General features: G+C 39.8%; 1 protein-coding gene and 1 non-coding gene across 2 annotated transcripts in view; one reads left to right on the top strand and one right to left on the bottom strand.

Moving 5' to 3' along the window:
• GNAQ (G protein subunit alpha q) overlaps positions 1 to 25,108 on the top strand; it is a 316,302-nt gene that overhangs the window by 13,386 nt on the left and 277,808 nt on the right. The window lies entirely within an intron of this gene.
• Positions 18,523 to 18,595, bottom strand: TRNAW-CCA (transfer RNA tryptophan (anticodon CCA)). The gene has a single exon. It is a non-coding gene; the product is annotated as a tRNA-Trp (tRNA).

The following is a 25,108-nucleotide window of genomic DNA, read 5'->3' as shown; positions in this document are numbered from 1 at the left end:
GAAATAGCCATGACTGGGGTATTCATATCACAGAAGTAGGCTAATATTTTGAATAAGAGCTCTCCCTTACCCACGCCTGCAAAACTAGTTAAAAATTTGCCAGCACACCGCTCCTGTATGCCAGCATACCTGACCCCTTGTTAATACATATTTAGTTTGAGGCCATTAAATTTTTTTCATAATCACTGCTCAATATTGTAGGGGATCCATCTTTGTACATTTATATGTTCAGATAAGTTCCTCAAAGTTGTATCATTAGTTCAATGATAGGCTTATTTAACATTTTGATACACATTACCACCCTCTGCCTTTTAGAAAGGTTGTGTTGGTTTATTTCCCACCTCTAGTTTATGTTAGTAACTGTTTTGGCCCATCTTATTATCATTAGATTTTTATTAATCTGATGGGCAAAAAAAATTCTTGCTTTTATTGAATTTCTGTTATAAAGTTTTCAAATTCTTTTCTAAACTGCCTATTTACAAAAATAACTAACAGGTGCCTCTATCTGTTATTTAGTTTAGGTTTAAGGTTTACTTTAGGTTTAGTTAGATTTTTTAAACCACTTTTAGCTTCAACTTTAATAACTGAGATATTTCTAGAAAATTGACCTTTTTATCTATGGAAGAATGGAGTGCCCTAGGATGAATGTCTCCAAGGGAAAAAGAAAATAGAACTGGTGAGGTTTGGCTGTGTGCAAAATTGTACCGTAATACAGAAGCTTTTACTTGTAATGAAGTCCAGTTTATATTTTTTCTTTTGTTGCTGATGCTTTTTGTGTCACATATTGCTAAATCCAAGGTTACAAAGATTTACCTCCATGTTTTCTTCTAAGAGCTGTATGCGTGTGTGCATGCTAAGTCGCTTCAGCCATGTCTGACTCTTTGCAACCCTATGGCCTGTAACCTGCCAGGCCTCTCAGTATATGGGATTCTCTAGGCAGGAAGACTATGCCATGCCCTCCTCTGGGGGATCTTCTGGACCCAGGGATCGAACCCGCGTCTCTTATGTCTCCTGCATTGGCAAGCAGGTTTTTTAACAAGCAGCGCTATCAGGGAAGCCCCAAGAGTTGTATAGTTTTAGATTTTACATTTAGGTCTTTGATCCACATTGAGTTGATTTTTGTATGTGGTGTGAGGTTGGGTTATGATTTCATTCTTTTGTAAGGGGGTATGTAGTTATAACAGCATCATTTGTTGAAAAGACATTCTTTTTCCATTGTATAGTCTTGATACCCTTATTAATTTATTTTTGCCTTACATTTTTTACTTTCTTACAAGGTGGCTCAGACGGTAAAGCGTCTGTCTACAATGCGGGAGACCTGGGTTCCATCTCTGGGTCAGGAAGATCCGCTGGAGAAGGAAATAGCAATCCACTCCAGTACTATTGCCTGGAAAATCCTATGGACAGAGGAGCCTGGTAGGCTACAGTCCATGGGGTTGCAAAGAGTCGGACACGACTGAGCGACTTCACTTTCGCTTTCCTGCAATTAGTATAGGTTTATTTGGTTGTAATTTTAAAATTTTCTTGAAATTCTTAGATTATTTTAACATTTTGTTGATTTAAATTTGAAGTGTTTAAAGCTTTGAATTTTTCTGCTTGTTACTACCTAGTGTTCATATCATTCTTTTATAGACATTCTAAATTTATGATTTTTATCTTTGAACCAGGATTAAGACAGTTTAAAATTTTCCAAGTGGTTGTGATTTTTTTTTTTTTTAGCCCTTGTTATTTATGCCTTGTCTTACATCGTTTTGATAACAGATTGTGGTCTGTATTCTTACTTTTTGAAGTTTATTATAGCCCAATATATAGTCAACTTTTGTTCTGTGGATACATGTATATAATATATATAAAATAAAAGAAATATGTTGTGTTATTTAATTTTACTGCTTATATTTGGCTTCATTTCTCCATTCTTGTGTGATTTAAGTTTCTTGTCAGCAACTGATTTGGCAGTGGTTGGCATATAAATGTCAAGTGTCAGTAAGTACGTTTTGAATGACTGAAGTGCCTGCTATACATATTTGATGTTCTGATTTTGTTTTTAAGTTCTTCAATATTATTTTTTCCTCCTTATTTCCTTTTTTAAAGCCTCTGACAATTTCTATGTTATTTTATTTCTTTTATCCTGTTTCAAACACTTCACATTTCCTTCGATTTTCTTAATAGCAGAGAATGGTTATATTCTTAGTTTTTTCTTCTGTTTCCTAGAGTAAGTCTTCTAGAGTGTTCTCTTTCTTTTCTTTCTGCACGTTCTGTGCCTTGTCTTCATTTTTTCTTAGGAATGCTCCAAATTTTGTCTGGCCCCACTGTTTGTCCAAAAATAGTGTGGGTGGAATCTCATTGACTTCCTTCCCTATTTGTCTTGGGTCTGTGTGTGTCTTTCTCTCAGCACTTGAGCTGGCAGGCTGGAAGATGATAGTATATATTCTATTTTTAGCCATTCAGTTGTTGGAGTGAGGTCGTGGTGGGGTCTGTGGCATCAGGCAGCTTCAATCTGTGGGCTTTGCTTCTTAATTTTGTTGTATTTTACAACCAGTTCCATTTTCCTTTTCCTTTTGGGTGTGCCACCATTCTGATGAGAAATTGTTCTCATTTGATGAAAGATGATGCCTTGGATTTTTGTTCTGTGCATCTGTTGGGTGTATTTCTCCGAATTCTTAGACCACTTTGCTCAGGAGGCCTGCTTTCAGCCCTCAGCACTGCCAGGTCAGAGGGAGAGACTGGGATTGCTTGGCTGTACAGTGTCTCTTTAGCCCCTCTGCTAGGAGAGGTGAGTTTCAGTAGGATGCTACCAACTCCTCCAAGTTAAGGGATACCAGGAAGTCTTTCGGAACGTCAGCTACTTGATCCCTCAAACTACACTGTTTTACCAGCAGAAGAGCTGTGCATAGACCCAGCAGATTTGTAGCCTACTTGTATTGCTTCTGGTTGATAAGTCTTTTGCTTTTATTAATAAAGATGAGATTTCTTCTCTACTTTTTTCTTTTTGTACATTTTGAGGGATGGAAAGGAAGTTGTTGTTGTTGTTGTTTTTAAGAGCACTTTGCCTTCTTTCCAGGAAGTCTGCTTTATGAGTCTCAATGACTGTAATTAACACATGTGAAGTCTTTCACAGAGAGTTATAATTATAGCATCTCTTATATGCTTTAAAGTCCAAGCTTGCAGCCCGTACTTGAATCACCTCTGTAAGATCTCCCAATTTATTGTTATTTTGTTCTCTTCTGTGTTAAGTGGTAGGAAATCATGCCCCCAAGAGGAATAACTTCTCTTCCGTCATCTGTGTTGCTTAGAAAATATTCATATACTGGGCTGAAAACTATCCTGAATCTAGTTTCATCAATCCCTTGAAGACACAGGGATTCTCAAAGCCCCTGGAACACATCTACTTTTCCAAATAATTGAAGTTGTCCTCATGACACACCTGCGGTTTGCTTTCTTCTTTATGTTTAACATTGTGAGTTCTTTCTATCATTTCTCATAAGGCAGGAATAACGTCTTGCTCTTTATCATTCTAGTTTTCTTAAAAAAGAAAAACAAAAAACCCAAGTGGAACCTAACACTTGGTATGTTTTTATGAAGTCAGAGTAGTATCTTTTCCTGAACTGAGACACATGTGACTTCAGAAATCTTTGTCTTTTGTCTAAGCAAATCATCCCAAGAAATAAAGCAATTTTGAGTACAGAGGGCATCTGTAACTTTCCTCTACCAATACTGTGATGATTCTTATAATTTTTCTTCAGTACAGAACTATTTATTTGTAGCTCTGTTTTTGACTTGTGGTCTTCTATGATCTGCATACAATCCTCCGCATTTTTGCATTTATTATATATTTGCATAGGGCTCTCACCCCATCCCCTGCCAGTTGCTGAGAGCACTACTTTCTATTGAATTCCATTCTGCTTCTGTTGGGAGCATAGATGCCAAGATCATTTCAACTTTTTTTCAACATCTAGTATTTCTAATCCTTTCTGTTTCATTCTCAGAGAAAAATAGATGAACCTATCATAGTAAGATTTATTAAGAATTACATTAAGACAAGTGTTTTTGTTAATACAGTCAGTAAAGATGTGGAAGGTATTAGATTTCAGGTCAGATCCCCACAGTCTATCATTTAGAGTGTGAAAGTGAAAGTGATGGTTGCTCAGTCCTGTCCACCTCTGTGCAACCCCATGGATTGTAGCCTGCCAGGCTTCTCTGTTCATGGAATTCTCCAGGCAAGAATACTAGATGGGGCAGCCATTCCCTTCTCCAGGGGATTTTCCCAACCCAGGGATTGAACCAGGATCTCCTGCATTACAGGTGGATTCTTTACCTTCTGAGCCACCAGGGAAGCCCCCATCATTCAAACCTCCAGTTGATTTGGTTTTATTTTGTTGTTTGCAAACCTTAATAGAACCCAAAGTATACTACCTGAATTTGACCTCAGTATTTAATTTCTGTTGGTATAAAAGGAAATCGAGAAATCAAGAAAAGTACATCTGCTTTTTCTTCCTTGACCATGGCCTGGTCTCCTATCATGGCAGGCAGTCTGGTTGCCCTGCTTCAGTGAAACTCACAGTTCCTGCCTTTGGGTAGATGGGGCCAGTGTGTAAAGTGGTAGCACCCCTGACTCTGCACATTGTGACTAGCCAGTTTTAATCCCTCATCCTAAAGTCTAGGTAGCCAGTCAGTTTATAAGGCACATGATCATTAAGGAGCTAAGGAGCATTTTCTAATTCCTTGACCTCTTTGGATTCTAATTTTAATGTAGAAGAAAAGGAATATTTTTGGAGAAACAGATTTCATTTGGTACCTATTTTCTTCACAGCCAAATTGGTTTAATTGCTTTTTTTCTTCCCATAAGGCAAGTAGTTGTTAAAGACAGAAATCAACTTATAATTCTGTGTACTTTATTTTATAGAATTTGACATCATATTCACATTTTTAACAGTTGCGTTTTCTCATGTAGGAAATTCGATGATTGAGTGTAAGTTGTTTTATTCAGTGTGAGTGGGTTTGTGTGTGTGGGTGTATGAATATGTGTATGCATGCATGCTCAGTCGCTTTAGTCGTGTCTGACTCTTTGTGACCCTGTGGACTGTAGCCCTCCAGGCTTCTCTCGCCATGGGATTCTCCAGGCAAGAACACTGGAGTGGGTTGCCGTGCCCTTCTCCAGGGGATTAACCTGACCCAGGGAATGAATCTGTATCCCCTGCGTTATGAGAAGATTCTTGACCTCTGAGCCCCTGGGGAAGCCTGATACGTGTATGTTGTGTTTATTAGTCAGTCAGTCGTGTCTGACTCTTCGCAACCCCACGGACTATAGCCTGCCAGGCTCCTCTGTCCATGGCCCTGATACATGTATGTGAATGTGTAATTGTTTAATATGAAATAAACTCAGTCCTTCCAGTTGGACGGTGGTGGTCATGGTGGGAGAGAAGCTGACAGTAAATTATTCTCTTTCTTTAGCAAAAACTGAGAAGAAATCTTGTCCTTCCTTACCCTAGTTTCTTGAGTCTGGCCTGTGCCCATGTGGCTCCCAACCATAGGTTGAAGGCTCTTCTTCACAGTGGGTGGATATTGATTTTGAGGTAGTGGGGAGCCCTTTTTCTAGAACTTTTAACCGAAAAGATGAGTGTGTGACAGTTTGATCATGTCACTTTTCATGGGGCAATCTTTCTCCCTGCCATGCGTGTGTATGCTGCTCAAATACACCTTAATATCATTGTTTTTAGTCTCACCTTATTGGAAAAATGGGCTTGTTCCTTGTAAGCAGTGCTATCAGGAGTAAGTTTATTTCTTCATTAATTTGGTAATTTACTAGAATGTATTCTATTCTAGTCCTGATTCTTGTAGCTTGTTGAAATGCCTGATGTCATCTTTGTTTCCTTCTCTCTTACCAATGAGGATTATTCTAAAAAGAATTTGGCCTTCATACCAATGTTTTAAAAGTGTTCTATACCTGGATTTACAACAGGACACACTGTCCTAAATCCAGTTATAGTTAACAAGATACTGTATACCTTTCGGGAGATGTCAGCCTTGGAAGCCAAACCTGAGTTTTAAAATAATGCTGAGTGTGTACAGATCAGTTACGGCTACATTCCAAGATGTGCGGGATCTCACAAGGTAAGGACTGCACGTGGAAGTGACCCTGATTTACCAAAGTGCTCTTTTAGGAGCTGCCCTCGTTGTAGGTGTGCTTCTTGTATAATTTCAATGATCAAGGTTCCTTTTAAGAGAAAAAAAAAATGTGGTTGTGCTGACATTTGCTTTGAGCAAACGAAGTATAGTTTGTACCTGTTGAAATTGAAATTAATAATGCATGGCTCCACAAGCCATGCCTTTTCCAATCCTTTCTGTATGTTCTTGCATATAAATTCTTAGGACTCATGGTAAATCAGATGGTGCAGAGGCTGATTTTTTTTTTCCCCCGTCTTCCCTATTTTCCAGTGGGTGGCTTGCCTAAGTGAGGGAATGCAATGAATAAATTTATCAGCATCAGAATCTGTATTTATACTATTATTTTATTTTTTATTAAAAATTTAATATTTTGGTCTAAAGGTTTTCATTTTTGCAAATGTCCTTTGTCCCCCCCTCCCCCACAGATAATCTTTTAAATAGCTCCTTACTCCGTCTGTTTTCAAGTGTTCTTTTCCAGCTGAAATAGAAAGACAAGGGACAACTATTAGTGCTAATTTCATTTCGTTGAATGTTTTTTCCTTTACAGTTATTCCTTTCCTCTTAGTCTCTGGGTGATGAGTAGGTTATCTTGAAACTATAAAGACTTAGGTTCTGTGTCAGTGCTTTTGAGGTACAAATGCTGTCTGGCCTCTGAGTGTGAACTCAGTCCTTTCTGTCAACGGGGAGAATCTGCACTGGTGAAAGACTCTGGCAAAACCATATGATCCAGGTTGCAGAAAATGGTTTGCTCCTCTCTTGTTTGCATGAGAAATAACATCACACACCGTGCTAAACCGTACTAGCAGAAAACTGAAATTTACTCCTGGCATGCCAAGGAACTCATCCAGTCACCTCATGTGATCTTTTACCGCATCCAGCCAAGGCCATAGCTCCGAGGTTAAGAAAATTGTGTGTTACATTGTAAAATGTCCTTGTGAGTTAGAAGGAAAGTCTCAAACCTGCCTTTATTTGTTACTTTAGAGAGTTTTAAGTTAGCACATGTATGTAAACTTCTGAACTTCCTTCATCACTTTGTAGTAAATTTACAAAAGAGAAATTTTAGGAGAATGGCAGATAAGCATTATTTCTGAACGCGTGATAATGCGTGATAAAACCAAAGGGAAAAGTCACTATCTTTAAGTTTGAATGTTTAAGTCCTAAGGTTTCAGATTATTGGTTTTTTGGCAGTACTAATTAGAGACAGGCTGAGAACAGCCTGGGGAAACTGGGTTTACCTCTCAGTGTCTGGTAGAGTTTTTTTCCTCTAAGATTTTTTGTGTGTGTTGATGCTCTTTTGGAGGGGGGCCGCTGGTTCCGTATTTCAGTGGAAGGAGACAGTCCTAATTAATTGGGATCTTACAGGTCAGGGGCTATATGTTTCTTTTAAATTGCAGCCAGATAGAAATGTGTAATTACATTTCTTATTATACACACATAATTAATTTGTTTTATATCCTACTACTTCCTGAAATTAGCCGACAGGTTAGAACAAATTTATGCAGGAAAAACTGGCATATCTACCTACATCCTTGTATTTCACTATTCAACCTCCTCAGGTTTCCCCTAAAGACCTACATATGAAGTTGCTTCCGCTTAAGTAGCCAGGACTTTAAATCAATAGCAGGATTAGAACTCAAGCTCCAAGAGTGTGTTGTGACGCTGTATAGGAAAGAGTTGACAGAGCAAGTCTGGCTGCTGTCCTTTGAAAGGACAGGATTGGCCCCTGACTGGGTGTCTGCAAACTTTGATTTCCAGAGAGTTCCCACCACTCTCAGAACTGATTAGAGTGGCTCACGGTGCCTGAACTGTTTATATGAACAGTGTGGTTTATGTTGAACACCTGCTTTTCCTTTTGGGAGTTTGGAATTTTGGCAGGTGCTAGGCTGACGGTGCCTACGTGACTGACCCTCCGACAAATACCCTGAACTCCCAGGCTCAGGCGACCTCCCCTGGTGAGCGGCATTTCCCGGTCCTGTCACTACTGGGGCTGGGGGGATTAAGTGCATCCTGTGTGGCTCCACTGAGAGAGGACCCTCCGAAGCCTGGGCTTGGTTTCTTTCAGACTTTGCTCCATGCACCTTTTTGCCTTTGCTGATCTTGCTTTGTTGTGATAAAGCATGGCCATGAGTGTGACTACATGCTGAGTCCTGTGAATCCACTGAGTGAGCCATCAGACCTGGGGCTGGTCTTGAGGACCCCGACACAGACTCCGTCATCAACTCCTGAGGCTCTCAGCTTGGTTAATGTGGGTGCCTGGGCCAGGGGTTCACACTGTGGTCTGACCTATGGACCAGGGGCTGCCCTGTGTGAGATGGTGTTTGTGTATGCTCCTGAAAGCACCAAATCATCACCCAGACACATGCACGGTGATAGGATTATTTTCCTTCTTTCATAATACATTTTGGTCTCTGCAAAATTATATGCATGTAGAATACTCACTTATCTACCCTTCAGATAGTGTTAGGCCTCTTTCTCCAAACTAGACCAGGCAGATACCAACTTTCTCAATGGGCTGGCCCTACAAGAATGATAGATAATAGGGATATTATAGATAAGGACTGCCCACACTCTGTCCATTTCCACGTTGCTCTTAGTGACTTTTCAACTGTCTTGATTATGGTTCAAACCATTAATTACTTACCATTAGTTGCAAAATAAAGACCGGATCTTCATCTGCTGGTCGGATTCATCTGATCCTACCCTTCCTTCCTTATTTTCTCCTGCTTGCCTTCATGCACCTGACACTCTCACTGAACTCTTGGGCATTAACACTTTTCTTCCTTTCTCCATCTTCACATCTTTGTCATTATCCTTCCTTTGGCCCTCCTCTATTCCACACCTCCCTCCTTTACCCACCCTCCTCTTCTGCCTGTGCAAAAGCCTGTCTCAGCTGCCGCCTCTTCCTCAACAGCTCTGATCTCTGCTAGTCAGAGTCTGTTTTGAACTCTCATGACGTTTTATCTTTGCTACGTGTCTGCATTTATTGGATAGGTGCAGGAAGCATTGGCAGGGGATAGAAGTGCGGTAGCTGAGGAAGGGAGCCAGGAAAGGTACATTATTAAATCAGCCACTGTGGTGGGCAGTCGGAGCTCAAGCCTGGGAAGAAGCTCTGGTTGATGGTGTCTAGCAGGGCTTCTCACACTGTGTTATGAGACTCACCTGAAGGTCTGATTACAAAGCGGAGGCAGGCTCTCACCTGGAGTGAGGTCTGAGAATCTGTATTTCTCACAAGATCCTGGGTGGTAGTAATGCTGTTGGCATGGGTCCACAGGCCCCATTTTGGAAAACAGTGATGCTATAAAATTCTTCACCTGAAGAGTGAGGGAGCTAGGGTATTTATATATCAGCTTTGGTGGTCATTAGGTGGGGACTCTTTGCTACCTGTGGCCTGTCAAGTTGCTGTCCCTGACTTGGAGAGAAAGCCCTCAGGCAAAGAGGGTGCAAATATCTGAGGTCTCTGCAGTTGGAAGTCTGCTTAGATGGTTCAAAGTCTGCTCTGTCTTGTAACTATGATTATTTGTGCATTTCTTGTCCTCCATGCCAGACTCTCAGATCCTTGACGGTAGGATCTGTAATTCACCTACTTTCCTAGCAACATCCAGCTCACATTATGGTTTTGTATTTGCACAGTGAATGAGTGGACTGGTGCTGCTCTCTACCTTGATCAGGTATTACAAGTGCAGTTGACAGTCCAGCCCAGTGAAAACTCGAGTTTTACCTTCCTAATCTCAGGGTCTAAGATAAAGGCCTACCAGAGCGTCCTTTCTGGGCCTAGATCTCTGAAGGTGACAGTGACCTGTTGCTTGTGGGCCAGGGTTAATAGATACAAGAGAGGAGACAGCCCTGGAAGAAAGCAAAAATTGCCTCTTCAGGATTTCTAAAACAGTTTTAAGATGAAAATAGCAAATGGCTCAAGAGAAGAATTTTGGTGCGGAGCTTTAGGGCAGTTGGCTCTGTCTCATTGAGTTTTCCCTCTTGAAGGCACTTTCCTCTTTATTCCTTCAGGGACTTCTGTTCTTTTGTTTTCTGTGTTGCTTCATATTTGGATTTCCTAGATGAGGGACAAAATTTTGGTTTTCTTATCATAAAAGTTAAGTCAAATATTTGATCTGGTTGCTAAATTTACTCTGAATTGTTAAAGCTCTTTTTTCTTTTGAATGTCCTTTCCCAAATTTCATTTTTCTAGTGACACATAAAGCCCAGCATTTAAATAACTTTCTATGATGTGGAGCTTTTCTGATGTTTAATAACCACTAAATATTGGTTTAAGACCACCTATGTATCTGGTTGGTTAGAACCACCTATGGTTCTATGGTTGGTTGGTTGAAAGGAAGTATAAGACTTTCTTCTCTTGGCCCTCAATAATAATTTAAATGGGGATAAAAGTCAATATGAATATGACAGAAAACACAGTAAGTGTTTAGGGCTAGTCACAGTAAGTGTTTAGGGCTGTATATCTTTGATTTGTTTTTTCCATTCAGTCCTGATTTCGTATATTTCGTTTTCAGATTGTGTAAATTGTGGATTCAGATTCATAGTTGAAATGTATAATCCTGTAAATAGTGGAATTTATCTGCAGGTGGAATGGTAAGCTGGTGTGATGAGAGAGTAAAACAAAGAATGAACAGTATTCTGTCTCATCTTTGGAAAGTGGGCCAGTATAGAAGAGACTGCAAGGAGATCAAGGACATGCAGCCCTTGTTTACCTCAAAACCCGAGGTCTGGTTTGGTGTCCAGATGGGACCTCAAGTTATGGCAGGTGCCTCTATCTTGTAATGAAACTAGCAAACAAATCAGGATTCTTGATTCTTTTTCATCTTTATCTTTTCTGTGTTCTTTCTTGAGTCCATAAATATTTTAAATACTCACTTCATAATCCTGTTCACTTTGGTTCTTTTTGGCCTTTGACAGCTGGTATAATCTCTTTACATGGGTGCCCTCGATAAGGTGACTTAGGAGAAGGCAGTGGCACCCTACTCCAGTACTCTTGCCTGGAAAATCCCATGGATGGAGGAGCCTGGTGGGCTGCAGTCCATGGGGTCGCTGAGAGTCAGGCACGACTGAGCGACTTCACTTTCATTTTTATGCATTGGAGAAGGAAATGGCAACCCACTCCAGTGTTCTCGCCTGGAGACTCCCATGAACTGGAGAGCCTGGTGGGCTGCCGTCTATGGGGTCGCACAGAGTTGGACACAACACGACTGAAGTGACTTAGCAGCAGCAGCAGGGGAAGGAGTAAGTGATGAGAGTTGTTTCTCAGTGTGTTTGGGGAGGAAACTTGCCTTCCTCTGATTCATTCTCATCACTTACTAAATACAGTTGGGTTGACTGCTAAAGTTAAAAGAATACAAAGAAAAAAGTACAAAACACTAAAAATGAAATCACGTTTTTCCATATTGACAAATCCTGTAGTCTGGATAAGTATGTAACCATTATACTTTATGATGGAGAAGGAAATGGCAGCCCACTTTGGTATTCTTACCTGGAGAATCCCACGGACAGAGGAGTCTGATGGGCTACAGTCCGTGGGGTCTCAAAGAGTAGGACACGACTGAAGCCCTTCAACATGAGTGATTTCATTTGAAAAACAGAGGATTTTGATGAAATACACACATAGTACCCATCATGAATGGCCTGGAAAGATTATGTGACCTTGTGGAGTAGAGTCCTCCAGGTCTGAAGCTTAGCTCGACTACTTATAGTTTTATAACTTTGCTTAAGTTCTTAAGGCCTTGGAGCTCTTTTATTTGTAAACTAAGGATAATCATATCTTCTATGTGTTTTATGAAAAATATATAAAATGATAAGACTGAACACATGAAAGGATCTCTGTAAATGTCTCTTTTCTTTCTCCTCTCTCTAAGCGTCTAATGTTTTTTTTTTAACCCTGCATTTATTCTTATGGATAGTGTGTCTCTACTGATTGGTTGATGCCTTTGTTCTGATTGCTTTGTGTCTTTGTTCTGATGGGGTTGATGTGCTTGTTCTGATTGGTAGGTGTGTTACTGTTGGGTTACTAAATGTTTTGAATTTAACTGGGTGTTACATGCTCTTAAACATTTTTCCTGTGTAGAGTTTTAGAATATATCTTTTAAAAGAAAAGTTTATTTTAGTAAATTCTACTAAATTAAAAGATGAATACTAAGAATTTGCCAGTTTCCTGTTTATGACTTTATCTGAGCAAGCACTGATAGTTATTTTTCCAAAATAATCTTGAGTTAATGCTAATAGAACTATGTATTATCAGTCCCACGTTGGAAGGCTAATTATCAGTGTGTAATCTTGGCAAATTATTATGCTTATTGGTGTAATCCATGTCAGTGAGGTGACACATTGTAATTATATATTCATTTTGCTTACTCTTCGTCTTCTGCACGTATCATCAAACAAGCTTTCTTTATAATAGTTGTGGTTATTTTTAGTGGCAACCACTTTCACTTGAATTGAGAGAAAACCTGTCTCATCTCTGGGTCATGTGGTCTTTCTGAGACATAGATGCGATATAGCATCTGTTACATAATTTTTCTAATGATATGTATGGAGACACCTTAAAGCTCCTTTTGTTTCTGTGTGTGAACTGTTGGATCATTAAGCAGATTTACCAGTGGACTGACAAGTTTCTCTGAATTCTACTGGTATGTAATTGTGAGCCTAGTTTTCATCGGTCTAAATCATTTCATAGTTTTCAATGCAGGAAAGAAAATGAATTACCCTCTTTTTACTTCTTTCAATTGTAATTCGATGTGATATGTTAGATTTTGGTTACTAATAGTTTGTTTTCTCTAATATATGAACTGTTATTAGATGGTTTTCTGAAACAGAAGTATCTTGCTCAATTTGTTCTACAAGCAAAATTTCTTCATTAATGTGTGCTTCTCATATTGTCTAAACATGCTAACTTATTCTTTCCTTAAGTTATAATCTAAAACTGATGAGGGAGCAGTCTCTCTGGTTCAGGGAAGCCTAGATAACTCATTTACTAAGTGTTACCTGATATTAGAGCTTTAATAACATTACTGTTTTCCAACTAGGGAACTAACCTAATTACGGGAAGTTGTTCTTTGTTTATTTGTGTTGACTTCACACATTTTCCATATTTTGTGATTTCGGTAGAGTAGTCTATGAAATTTGATTTTAAAGTTGGCCCAGAGCTTCTAAAAGAACGAATCATTTCTTGTTATTTCTTTGTGTCTATATGTCCTCAGCTCTTAGCACAATGCTAGGCCCAGAGGAGACAGATAAATATTTGCTGTAATAAACAGTTCCCCAGAGGCTTGTTTAAAGTCTTTCTTTTGTTTAGGCACCTGGCAGGAAAATGAGGTCTTTGTATTGATTCTGTCTTTGGAGGCCTAATTCCTTAGTTCTTCTGCAGATTGGCATGATCTGATCTTTTCATGATTGGAGAACGTTTTCTGTGGCAGCAGATTCTTCTAGGTAAATGAATTTCTCTATCAGCTGTGGAAATACTGAATCTGGGTTTGAAGGAATGCAGAAACATTTGTCTGTCAAGCTTAAGAGATTGTTTAGCAGAAGTAGGGGGGGAAATATTTAAATCAGAAAAAATTTGCTTTCTATTTCATATTCTTCCTAGCCATCCAGGCTGGCCCTGACTTCCTGGCTGGAATAAATTCTTTTTTAGATGATTGGAATTGGATATTGTAAGCCAGAATTATTTGCTTGCTGATTTGGTTTGCATTTGAGGAGAGGGACAATTCTAAACATCCACAGGTGGTCTACAGTTGTGCCAGACTGATGGCCTCTGTTACAAATTCATCTTTTTCTTCAAGTCTTTATGGTGGTGGTTCTTAAATACGGTTAGTAAACACTTTTGTCTTTGGTTTCACACAGTACACAGTAGTACAGATAATTACTTTGACTCCTGCATATTCATCAGAGTTTGAGTACCTCCTTAGAGATAGTGGTATATGTGTATTTCCTCTGAAGTCAGAGTCACATCCAGTGCTTTGGCCTGACGTAACAGGGAGCTGTTGCCCGTGACAGCCCACATGCAGAAAGCAGAAGGAATGTAGAAAACAGGGATGCTGTTGTCACTTTTTTAACGGCTAGGAGCTGGAGCATAGATTTACTAAGGAGCGCAGAGTAATAGTCAGCATGAATCTACAGTTTATGCAATTCATGTTGGGAGTATTTCATAGAAACCAGGTTCTAACTTCCAATCTGTTTTGGAAGTATGTACTTTGTAAATTATTTTTAAAATGCCATGAGAGAAGCTGGTGCCATTTTTCCTTGGCGTGTGCTACCCGTGAGCTGCCCGTGAGCTGAGTGTGTTCTCAGTATCGGTGGGAACGCCTGGGGCCGCCTGCAACAGGAAGCCAGCGGCCTGACCCTGCCCTTCCTGCTGAGTAAACGGCCACTCGCCCTTCCACAGGCATTGGAGGGAGGGCTGGAGGGTCTGATTCTGGACCCTGGCCTCAGAGAGAGAGAGAGAGCGAGCACGCGCTTATTTGAGTTTGCGGCTGTTGTGAATGCCTTCATTGAAGGAGAGGCAGCAGGTCCTTCCCTTCGGCTAGTTTCTTGGCCTAAGTCCTGATGTGGGTCATCTTCTTTCTAAGGAAGTCACTTACCATATGCATCAGCGGTTTAACGATCACTTTCGCGAGCCTCTTCAGATTCCTCTTGAGATGCCCTTTGGGATGAGACACAGTGGGGCCTGGGGACAGCCCCTGTTGCCGGGGTCCCTGTGATGAATGGCTTGGCACGATTACACCGTGAATCTAGGTCTTGAGTGAGGATGTAGGCCAGTTCTAGCCTGGAGCTGCAGCCTCCTCTGTCAGGTCAGGCATTTATTGATTTGGTGGTTCTGCCTCCTACTTGAGGCCTTGTTCTGGGCATCAGGCGCAGCTCTTAGCCACAGGAGGGAGATCCCAGACTGAGCTCTGTCACCTGGTGAGATGCCAAGCTCTGCTGGGGGAGGAGCTCAGCAAGGTAAGAGGTACCCCGGGGGAGAATCTGGTGGGAGCAGGAAGTTGGAGCTGGAGGTTCCAGAGCACCTAAGCCCTGAGAAACTTCTGGAGACGTGAAAGGCCAGCGTGGACATGCAGGTGGAATTTGGGAGGTGGGCTCAAGCCCTTTTGATTTACATTTTATAGAGAAGGGTGACTGCATAATCTGGAGACCTTGGGGGACCCAAACAGGTTCTTTCTGTCTTACTGTCACCTGTTTTGATGAGACAGCTCCCAAGCCATCTTTTAAGATGAATGAAGTATGGAAGCTAAAGGTAGGGGTGACATTCAAACCCTGCCTGGGTTTGAATTGTGACTCCAGCATTTGTTACCTGTGTGATAACGGATTAAAAGTTGCTTTCTCTTTCTGAGTCTCAGTTGCCTCATCTGTAAAATGGGGCATAATCACAGCGATTACTGTAAAGAATAAATGAGATATGATATGTATTAGCTGTATTGTATAGGGCTTAGCAATAATAAATCCTCAACAAAAGTTAGCTGTTGTTGTTATTACTGTGCAGCCCTTGTTGATCTATATCTGACTCAGGTTCATAGAAGAAAGTTAGTGACTAGGAAACACTGCTTATTTTCTAACTTAATGAGATCAGAACAAAGTGTAGCCTTGAGTCTGGATTTTTTTTTGTGAAATAGATTACGAAATGAAGTTTTATGTGTGTAAGCAAAGGAAAGATATGTTAAAATCTTAATTTATCTAGCCATGGCTTTTTTCTGATAGTTGGCTACAGATGACTTCAGTGTCAGTATTTGTGCTTGTCATGTGTGCAGTGAAAATCAGTGCATTTTCTCTCAAGTTGTAAACTTATTAGTAAATAGGGTAAAATGAAAAGAAAGCCCTTAATCACTGCAAGTCCCAGTTAATTCAAGAGATAGGCCTGGGAGTATTTTTAGGTACGTATTGAGAAACTCTTGGGTCCTGATTATTGTTAGGCTGCAGCCTCTTAGGCCCTATACTGTGCTCCACTTCTCTGACGGATGCTGTTTCGTGTTAATTCTTGATTATGTTCTGGTAGACAGAGGAACTGCTAGATGCAACTGAGGTGATGCCTTCTTTATAAGTAATAAATTCTTCATTCTTATTTCTGTATGCAAATGGAAAGTGGGGCAAAGGCTAGTCACATAAATGCCTTACAGTTTTTTTTTCTTTACTTTTAAGGAATTACACTTATCAAACCCTGTTTCTTAAGTGAAAATGTCAGTTTTTGAAACTAAGGCTCTAATGAATTCCAGAAATGAAAATTCCCCGTGATATATAACTTTAGGTCTTCATGTAAGAATATTGTGTTAATGGTATCCTTATGCTTCTACCTTCCCACCTTAATTTTATACCCTGAAAATTTCTTGATGATGCCTTCCTCCAACCTATATTACTTCACCCCAATTGTACCATTATTGGTCATCTTATTTTTATTCCAATTTTATTGAGATGTAATTGACAGACAGCACAGTATGAGTTTAAGGTGTACACCATAATGATTTGAATTACATCATGAAATGATTGTCACGATAAGTTTAATAAATATCCCTCATCTCATACAGATACAAAATTAAATAGAGGAAAGTTTTCTTTGTGATGAGAAATCTTAGGCTTTTTTCTTTTAACAACTTTCATGTATAACATACAGCAGTGTTAATTATATTTATTATGTTGTACATTACGTCCTTACTATTTACTTATCTTTTACCGGGAAGTTTGTACCTGTTGACTGGCTTCATCCAGCACCGCCTCCTGTCCCTTCTGCCTTTGATAATCATAAATCTGATCACTTTTTCTATGAGTTTGTTTGTTGTGAAGTATAAGTCACCTACAGAACTATGTTAGTTTCAGTTATACAACATAGTGAATCCATATATCTATGCATTTCATAATGATCACCATAAGAAGTCTAGTTACTATCACCATTCCCCACACTGTACATTTCATACCCAATGACTCCTTTATTTTGTAACTGAATGTGTACCTCTTAATCTTCCTCACCTCTTTCTCTCCTCCTCCACCTCTTTCCTTCCTCTCTGGCAGCCACCTGTTTATTCTCTGTGTCTATAGCTCTGTTTCTGTTTTGTTATGTCTGTTCACTCGTTTTGTTTTTTAGATTCCACATTTAAGTAAAATCACATAATATTTGTCCTTCTGTGTCTGTCTTATTTATTATAATGCCTCTAGGTTCATCCATGTCATTGCAAACGGCAGGTTTCTCATTTTTTATGGCTGAGCAATATTCCACTGCACATAGATATCACATCTTTATCCATTCATCTCTCGATGGACATCATTGGTCGTATTGAAATTCCTTTGAATTCTACACATTTAAATAACATAACACATCACACAGTAGTTAAGGCATGGATTCTACAGCTATAGAACTGAGTTTGCGTCTGGATCTCCTGCTTAATAGTTATAGCATTTTGGACATTTGCAAGGGTTCTTCTTGTCCTAGTTTCTTCATTTATAAATGGAGGTATTAACAGTTTTAGCTCATCTGTACTATCACTGCTGTGAGGATTAAATCATATGAGTTTTTGTATAATGAGTACTTATATTTGTCTGGCACAAGACAGGCACTACCTGTTAACCTTTATTTTAGAGTATTATAATAGAGTAATATGATCTGCTGTAACAAAAGTAGGAGCTTATTTCTCATGTATTTAAAATGGAATTTCTTAGTTAATGAGGACCTATCAAACAAAGTTATACTCATTATTAGTAAGAACATTCAAATGTTAGAATAGCTACCTTGAGGAGAAATTTCATATGAACTGTGTAACTAGGATTTGGTTGTATATGGTACTCATTTAAACCTAGAATCAAGAAGCTACTTAAAGATGTACTTATGGTATGAGAATGGATTTTTCAGGTGGAGTTTTATGAAAGTCCTTGCAGGAGGTATACTAAATGATTTTGAAAAGGGGGAGAGAAGTAATAAAAACAAGCTAAAGTGCAGGAAAACAGAAGTAATTCAGCCTAGATGAGAATGGAATTGTGGTTCATTTTGAGTTTGAGAAGAGATGACTTGACTGGGAAGTGGTATTAGTGGTGAAGGTGTATTGTAAGTGCATATAGGAGTAGGAATTAGTAAAAATAAGTTAAAGTGGGCCCTAGAAGGCAGTAACACATCAGGAAATAAACGAATCTGAGATAATAGTAGTTCATTCAGGAGGTAGGTTAAAGTGTCCCACTTCAGCTCTGAAGAAATAGTAACATTTGTAAACGTCTTTATCATAAAGTGAAGCCAGCAGAAGGTGAGGTGAGGTGAAGTCGCTCAGTCGTGTCCGACTCTTTGCGACCCCATGGACGGTAGCCTACCAGCCTTCTCCGTCCGGGGGATTCTCCAGGCAAGAATACTGGAGTGGGTTGCCATTTCCTTCTCCAGGGGATCTTCCTGACTCAGGAATTGAACCTGGGTCTCCTGCATTGGAGGCAGACGCTTTAACCTCTGAGCCACCAGGGAAGCAAGCAGAACAATAGGGCTAATTAAGCCCCTAAAGTATATTAACATATACCTGGTGTTCAGAAATAACTCCACATATGCCATGTCTAAAACAAACTCAGCACAGTTGTGTTTACAGAGCAGCTTCATTAAGGGAGTATTATAAATGTCTCCTTACTTCATAATTTTATTGTAGTTGTTTTTCATCCTTTATTAGTTTAAAACATGGTATTAGTAACTAATTTTAATTTTATATAAATCATTTCAAAAAGATCTTTTACAGTTAGAAGTCCATGTAGCTAAACTAATCTTGAAATATTATTTTTTCTGTCGAAGGAATGCTTCAGGTAATACTGTAAACATGAATGGATACTTTATAATAAATGATAAATTTACCTGTACTTTAATGTACTTTTTTCCTCATTAGAGCAATACGCAAAAATGAATAGTGTGTTTATATTCCTTTGTTATTTGCTTTGCTAAAGACTAATGTGATTATAGCTGACACAGTCTACTTATATAATGATTATTAGTATTTTCTCACAACTAGTTAAAAAATTGGATATCAAAGCATATTTTTGCATTAGAGAGAAGGCAAACTATAAATTCTGTGGTTTAGACCTTTAGAGTATGAGCTAAATGAAGTTGACTTATATTGAATTTAATGAGCTTCTAATGCAAATAAAGTCACCATATTTTATATGAATCCATTAAGATAGCTGGATATTTAAGGTAGCAATATTAGAATGTGTCTTGTTAGAGGATAAGAAATGTTTTGATTAGAACAGGAAAATTATAAAATATAATTTGAGCTACAGTCTATTTCCTCTTTTGCTTCAAATCTGCTAGCCTTTTAAAAGTTACAGAGACAGAATAAATGATTTCTATTCCTTTTGTAGTGGTTTGTTGAATCAAGAATTTTCATCTTAATTTTTTAGAAAATTTTCATGTATTTTTGGACTTTGGCCAGATCACTGTCCTGTCACTCAGAAGTCTGAGAGTCTTAAAAAAAGGGTAAAAAAACCCAGTAAACTTTAGGGTTTATTATTCTTACTTTTTAGAATAAAACTCATGCCTACGAGGCAATATAGTATTTGGTGGCCTTAGTCTTTAGTCCATGGCTAACTTGGATGTGGCATAAATGCCAAAAGCCCAGTGGAAAACTTTAACTTTCTGATGGAAATGACAGTAATTGGCCAATTTTAAATGTTTCTTGCATGATTTTACGCTGCAGAGGAAAATGGTAGAAACAAAATGGGGAGAGAGGTAAACCAGGAGGGAAAGAAGTTCTGAAAGGAGTTGAAAATGTAGTGAAGATGTGACATGCAGTGGATGTGTGAGGGTGGAAATTAAAAAGCTGGTTGTCGCTGTGATCCTGTCTCCTGCTGCTGGCTGGAGTGCTGGTCCCCGTTAAGGACTGTAGTGGTTAGTGTTGAAATGTGACTGAATTTAAGCCTTCTCTGGTATTTCAGGTCATTTCAGTTCTACTGTGGCCTCTAACCCTTAGTATATTCTTTCTGCTATGGTGAGAACCATCACTGAGAGAAGAAGAGAAAGCAGGCGGGCATCAGCAAACTTTTGGCATACCTTTCAAGAAGCTACCAGGCTAGCTTGAAGAGGCCACTGCTTCAGCCACCTGCACGTCCACATTCCACTGAAAACCACCTGCTTTGCTATGAAGAGTTCTCTGAGCAAGTGATGTGTCAGCTGTAAATGGTGAACAGTGCTACGTCAATAGGGCTATTCTCTAACCAGTGTAAAAGCAGTTTTATTGCCAAAAATTTTTTGTTTCACTTTATGCAGTTTCTATTGTAGATACTTGAAAGCAGTTCCTATACTTTAAATATGTACACTGCCTTGAAATCTGAAATTCACAGGACTCTCTATTAGGAACATGTCAAAGGAAATTCATTTGGCGTTGAGATAAGTGGCTCCGGTGGAGATTTTCTTTTCTACATATAAGAAAGATCCACTTGGAGTTATGCAAGGAATGCATTCTTAGGTCATGTGTGTCTAAGAGAGCAAGCAAATAAATATCTTCTCTTTGTGTATGAAAGGAAGGAAATGATGTTTATTAGCATACTGTAACCACACTTGGCTTCTGTGAATCCATTTTGTAGGAAAGTTGTCATCTAGTGAAATGATTAGGCAAAATTTTGGATTCCGACTGCAGTTGTCTCCAAGGACAGAAACGTCTGATAATGTAGATTCACGCATGCCTTGTATGTATACATGCACCCACACGTGCATGCACCCTTATATCCCATGGAATTCTTGAGACACTGATGCAGGGATAAGTGTCAGAAGTCTGAGACCTTTAGGAAGGACTCAGGTAAAGGCCCCAAAGAGACTAATTTTCAACAAAAACCCTGTAATTCCATGAGGCACTGAATACCTATAGAAAAAAAGCACAACTCAGAGGTTGTAGTAAATCTTTCCAGCCTTATAATTATGAGAATACCATGAGCATATATGGATACAGAGTTACCATTAGCTTTTGTAAATAAACAAGAATGTAAGTTTCATAAAAGTGAAGACAATTAAAAAAACAACTCAGGGTTTACTCAGTTCTTTTATGAGATTTTAAAATGATTTTCAGAAAGGGATTACATTACACTTATAAAGTAGAAGGAGGAAAAAGTGATCTGTTTATTCATTTGTACAAGTGTGATGTCATTTACCAAAATGAATTTTCAGCAATAAGACTGTATTAAAAGAAAATTAGTAATTGTTTATTAAACCACTGTGTTAGCAGATCGATGGCAGCAGAAACACTTGATTCTAATTGGCCTCAGCAAGGAGGAAATTAGTTTTTTCTTGTAACAAGCAGTCCGGAGGTAGGGAAGACTCCAGATGTCACACCTGGGGTCTCTGGCTTCGGCGCTGGTGTCTCTGGGATTCATAGGTGCTTAGCAGGCCAGCCATGAGGCTTCTAGCTCCATATCCAGATGCAGCCCATCTAGAGACAGAAAGATCTCTTTCTTCTGGCGTTTCCTTCTTGGAAGCAAGGCAAACTTCCCCAAGTTCCCTCCAGTACAACCGCGGCCACTGTTGGTTTTCAGCCCTTCCCTGAGTCTCCGAGTCAGACCTGCCTTGCAAGGTCAGCTCACCCCACTTGCACGTAAAACTGGACCTTGGATGCACTCATGGTCCTGTGTGGGACTCAGAATTCACACCTGAACTGAGGGCAGGGCCACCCATCATCTTTTGAGGTGTGTGAGGGAGGAGTGGATGCTCTAACAGGGTCGGACACGACTGAAGCGACTTAGCAGCAGCAGCAGCAAGAGTTAAGGGGGAGTGGATGTTGGGTCGGCAACCAGAGGTATCTGCCTTCGTAAACAGAAAATGATGGGAAAGAATGAAATTTTGGAAAGATTATGAAATGTGTCTATCAAATGAAACTTTCAGCTTTCTGGGTTACTTTTAGAAAACAACAATCTATTTTTTGTAAAGAGAAGACACATTTTGCCAAAAAGTAACAATTTATTTTTAAAAAACTAACCCCAGTTGAGCAGTTATCCAGGAATTCCCATGTGGCACCTTGTGGCATAAGGTTAGGATCAATCATCATTTTATTTCCATCACCAAGAATAATGGAGTTCTAAGTCTATAGCTGTCCCTCATCTTTGATCTTCTTAGGCTCACTGCCATTCTCCCTGAATCTCATGAGTTAATTTCTCAATGAAGTGTAAGTATTTAGACTTGCACTTGCTTTAGAAAAAATCCCTAGTACTGTACTTTAAAGAGAGTGTTTCAGTTGAGATGCATAAATGAGGAAGGTGTTATTATGTCTTCATTGACCTTCTGCAGCTTGTGGGATTTTGTAAAAGCCTTGAGATCTCTGATCATTGTTCCTACAGAGGTTAATGGTCACAGCCATCTTTTTTCATCCTGTGCACGCTCTGCCAGGCCCCATGCTTGACAGGTAGTATGTTCACCATTTATTTTCTTCCAAAGGAGAAAACATAACCTTGCACATGCTCCCCATCCTACAACTGGAGCAGGTAGGATTCAAAACCAGGTCTGTCTGGTCCTAAATCCCGTGTTTCTGATGTATCCTACTTCTTCAAAAGAAGCAAGATGAGAAAGCAGAAGTTCTGTTCTCCATTGATGGAAAGATGCTAGATCTAACCCTTCAGCAGGTTAATCGATATGCTCCAAGATGCCTTTCAGTCACAGCAGAGAACAAAGCTGTACTCTGGCCAATGTGGCAGGTATTCAAGGAAGCTCTCTGGCCCTGCCCCCCTCCCAGTTTACTCTTCCCAGAGAGTCAGTTATCCTGTTAAAGCACAAAGCAGTTGTGTCTGATCTGCTGAGAACTGTCCGGGGCCTCCTGTCCCACCCTGAGTAGAAGCTGACATCGTGGAGGACCTGCTGGTTGTCTGCCTTCCCTGTCCCTGCTCCCTCCACTCTCATTTCACCTCCTGCTCCTCTTCCCTTCCTCCTCTGGCTCTGCTCCTTGGTTCGTTCTCCTTGCTACTCCTCAACCTATCAGCCTTCTTTCTGGGACTTTGGTTTGAGGTGTGTCTATCCTGGACTGCTCTTGCACCAGGAGTCAGCATAGCTCATCCCTTCCTCTCTTTCATATTTTCACTTAGTCATCTCTGTGAGCACCTCACCACCACTCTCCATGGCAACCGCTAATCCTTGTTTTTCTTTCTTTTCTTCTTAGGAATTTTCAGGAGTTTACATCCTGTATGTTGATTGATGTCCCTCTTTCCCTATGAGAGGTTTTGTCTGTTTTGTATATTGCTAGACTCCCAGTGCTGAGAAGGGAGCCTGGTACAGTGTGTCATCTTTGTAAATGTTGTTGCCCAATTGAATGAGTTGGGTGATTTGTCCATAGATTAGATCTCTGGCCGTGATCAAGCAGGTGGACTGCTGAGAGATACTCACAAGGACATGGTGTTACTTAATTGGAAAATCTCCTTTAAATGTTTCTACCAGGTTAGCAGTATCTAGTCCTTTTCTGTCACCAGGAGTGAATCAGAGTATCTGATTTCACTCAGCATATTTTACTCTTGATATTCCTCCAAGCACAGGACCTAGATGTCAATTCTCAACTACATGAAAAATTATCCAGCCTAACTGACTTTGAGCGTTTGGAAGCCTTGAAGACAGTCACCTTGATACTTCCATGTGCCAATGATTCTGCTGACGTAGAGACACTTAAGATGATACTGACATTTCTGTAGTTTGCATGGTGCTACCTGTAGATGATAAGCCAAATGAAGGCAGAACTTCATATGGAAGTAATGTTGTTTTTGCTACCCCAAAAGCATGATGACAGGTAAAGAAGAGAGCGCTAAGTCAGGTTAACCAATGTGTTCAGCGAGGAAGGATGCCCCTCCCACTCCAGACCAGACTGGAGATACATATGGCAGTGGTGGTCACCAGCTTTGACTGATGAGGCCTTTGTACTTATGGTATCTTGAGTAGTTTCTGTCATTTAAAAAATGTTTCTTTCACCACTGTGCTACCAGAAACTGTGCTAAGTGCTAGGAATATAGTGGTATAAATAAATAATGTTACAAGATCCCTGTCCTCTTTCCCTGGTGGTCAAATGGTTAAGACTCTGTGCTTCCACTGCAGGGCACACAGGTTCTATCCTTGGCCAGAGAGTTCCACATGCCACTTGGCCAGAAAAAAAAACGAGAAAACAAAATCCCTGTTCTCAATGAAACTTCTCAAAAAAAGTAGGAAAAACAGATATATAACCAGTACACCCGTAGGTAAATAACTAATAAACCGTGATCAAAACTCTGGAGAGAAAGAACAAAAACAGAGTTAGGGAGTGATGGTGGAGGGCCTGGGGTGGATCTCTCCTAGAAACTTAAGCTTTGACCTTTGAGTGGGTGTGAGAGTCTAGTTTTAAAGAGATTATTTTGTTGTTTCACTAGCAACAGTCACAGTGAGCCTCACGTATTAGGTCCCTGTAACAGAGTACATAGTATTGGGAAGTTCCCTGAGATTCAAAGGTTACTTAGGAAGAATGTCTGTTTACAGGAGGTTGATTATGTTGCTTAGAGCAACAGGATTCTGTAAGAGGGAGAGAGTGTATGCAAACAGCATGTGTGACCAGGATATCTAGGCAGCAGCTATGTGACAAGGGAAAGGGCGGTGGCAGCTATAATTGACATGGTCGAAGAATAAGCAAATATTGATGTGGGACTTTAAACCATGGCAATGCCAGGAAATTCAAGGAAGTAACAGCAGTAGTAAGGTATCTGTGTGGTTCAAATATAAGGTTTGTATAAAGTTAAATTCTTCAGCTAAATAAATAAATAGGAAAAAGTCTTCATGTTTTTGTCTTGTTGGGAAGATCAAAGTTCATTTAAATTTGGATTGAATGACAGCTGGTTGGAAAAAATTGTACTTGTACTAATCTAGCAAGAGCCAGTTGCTTGCAGTGTTTTGCACCATGTAAGGGTGAACCCCTTGTACGTGTTAGCAGTATGGTATATTGTAATTGACAAAACCGTCCTTTACTCTGTGGGATAGGAATTTCTGCAGAAATGAGCACTAACGATGGAT

This window comes from Capricornis sumatraensis, chromosome 6 (genome assembly GCF_032405125.1).
Source record: "Capricornis sumatraensis isolate serow.1 chromosome 6, serow.2, whole genome shotgun sequence".
Lineage (NCBI taxonomy): Eukaryota > Metazoa > Chordata > Mammalia > Artiodactyla > Bovidae > Capricornis > Capricornis sumatraensis.
Note: the sequence above shows the minus strand (reverse complement) of the source record. Positions and strands in the feature narration are given on the sequence as shown.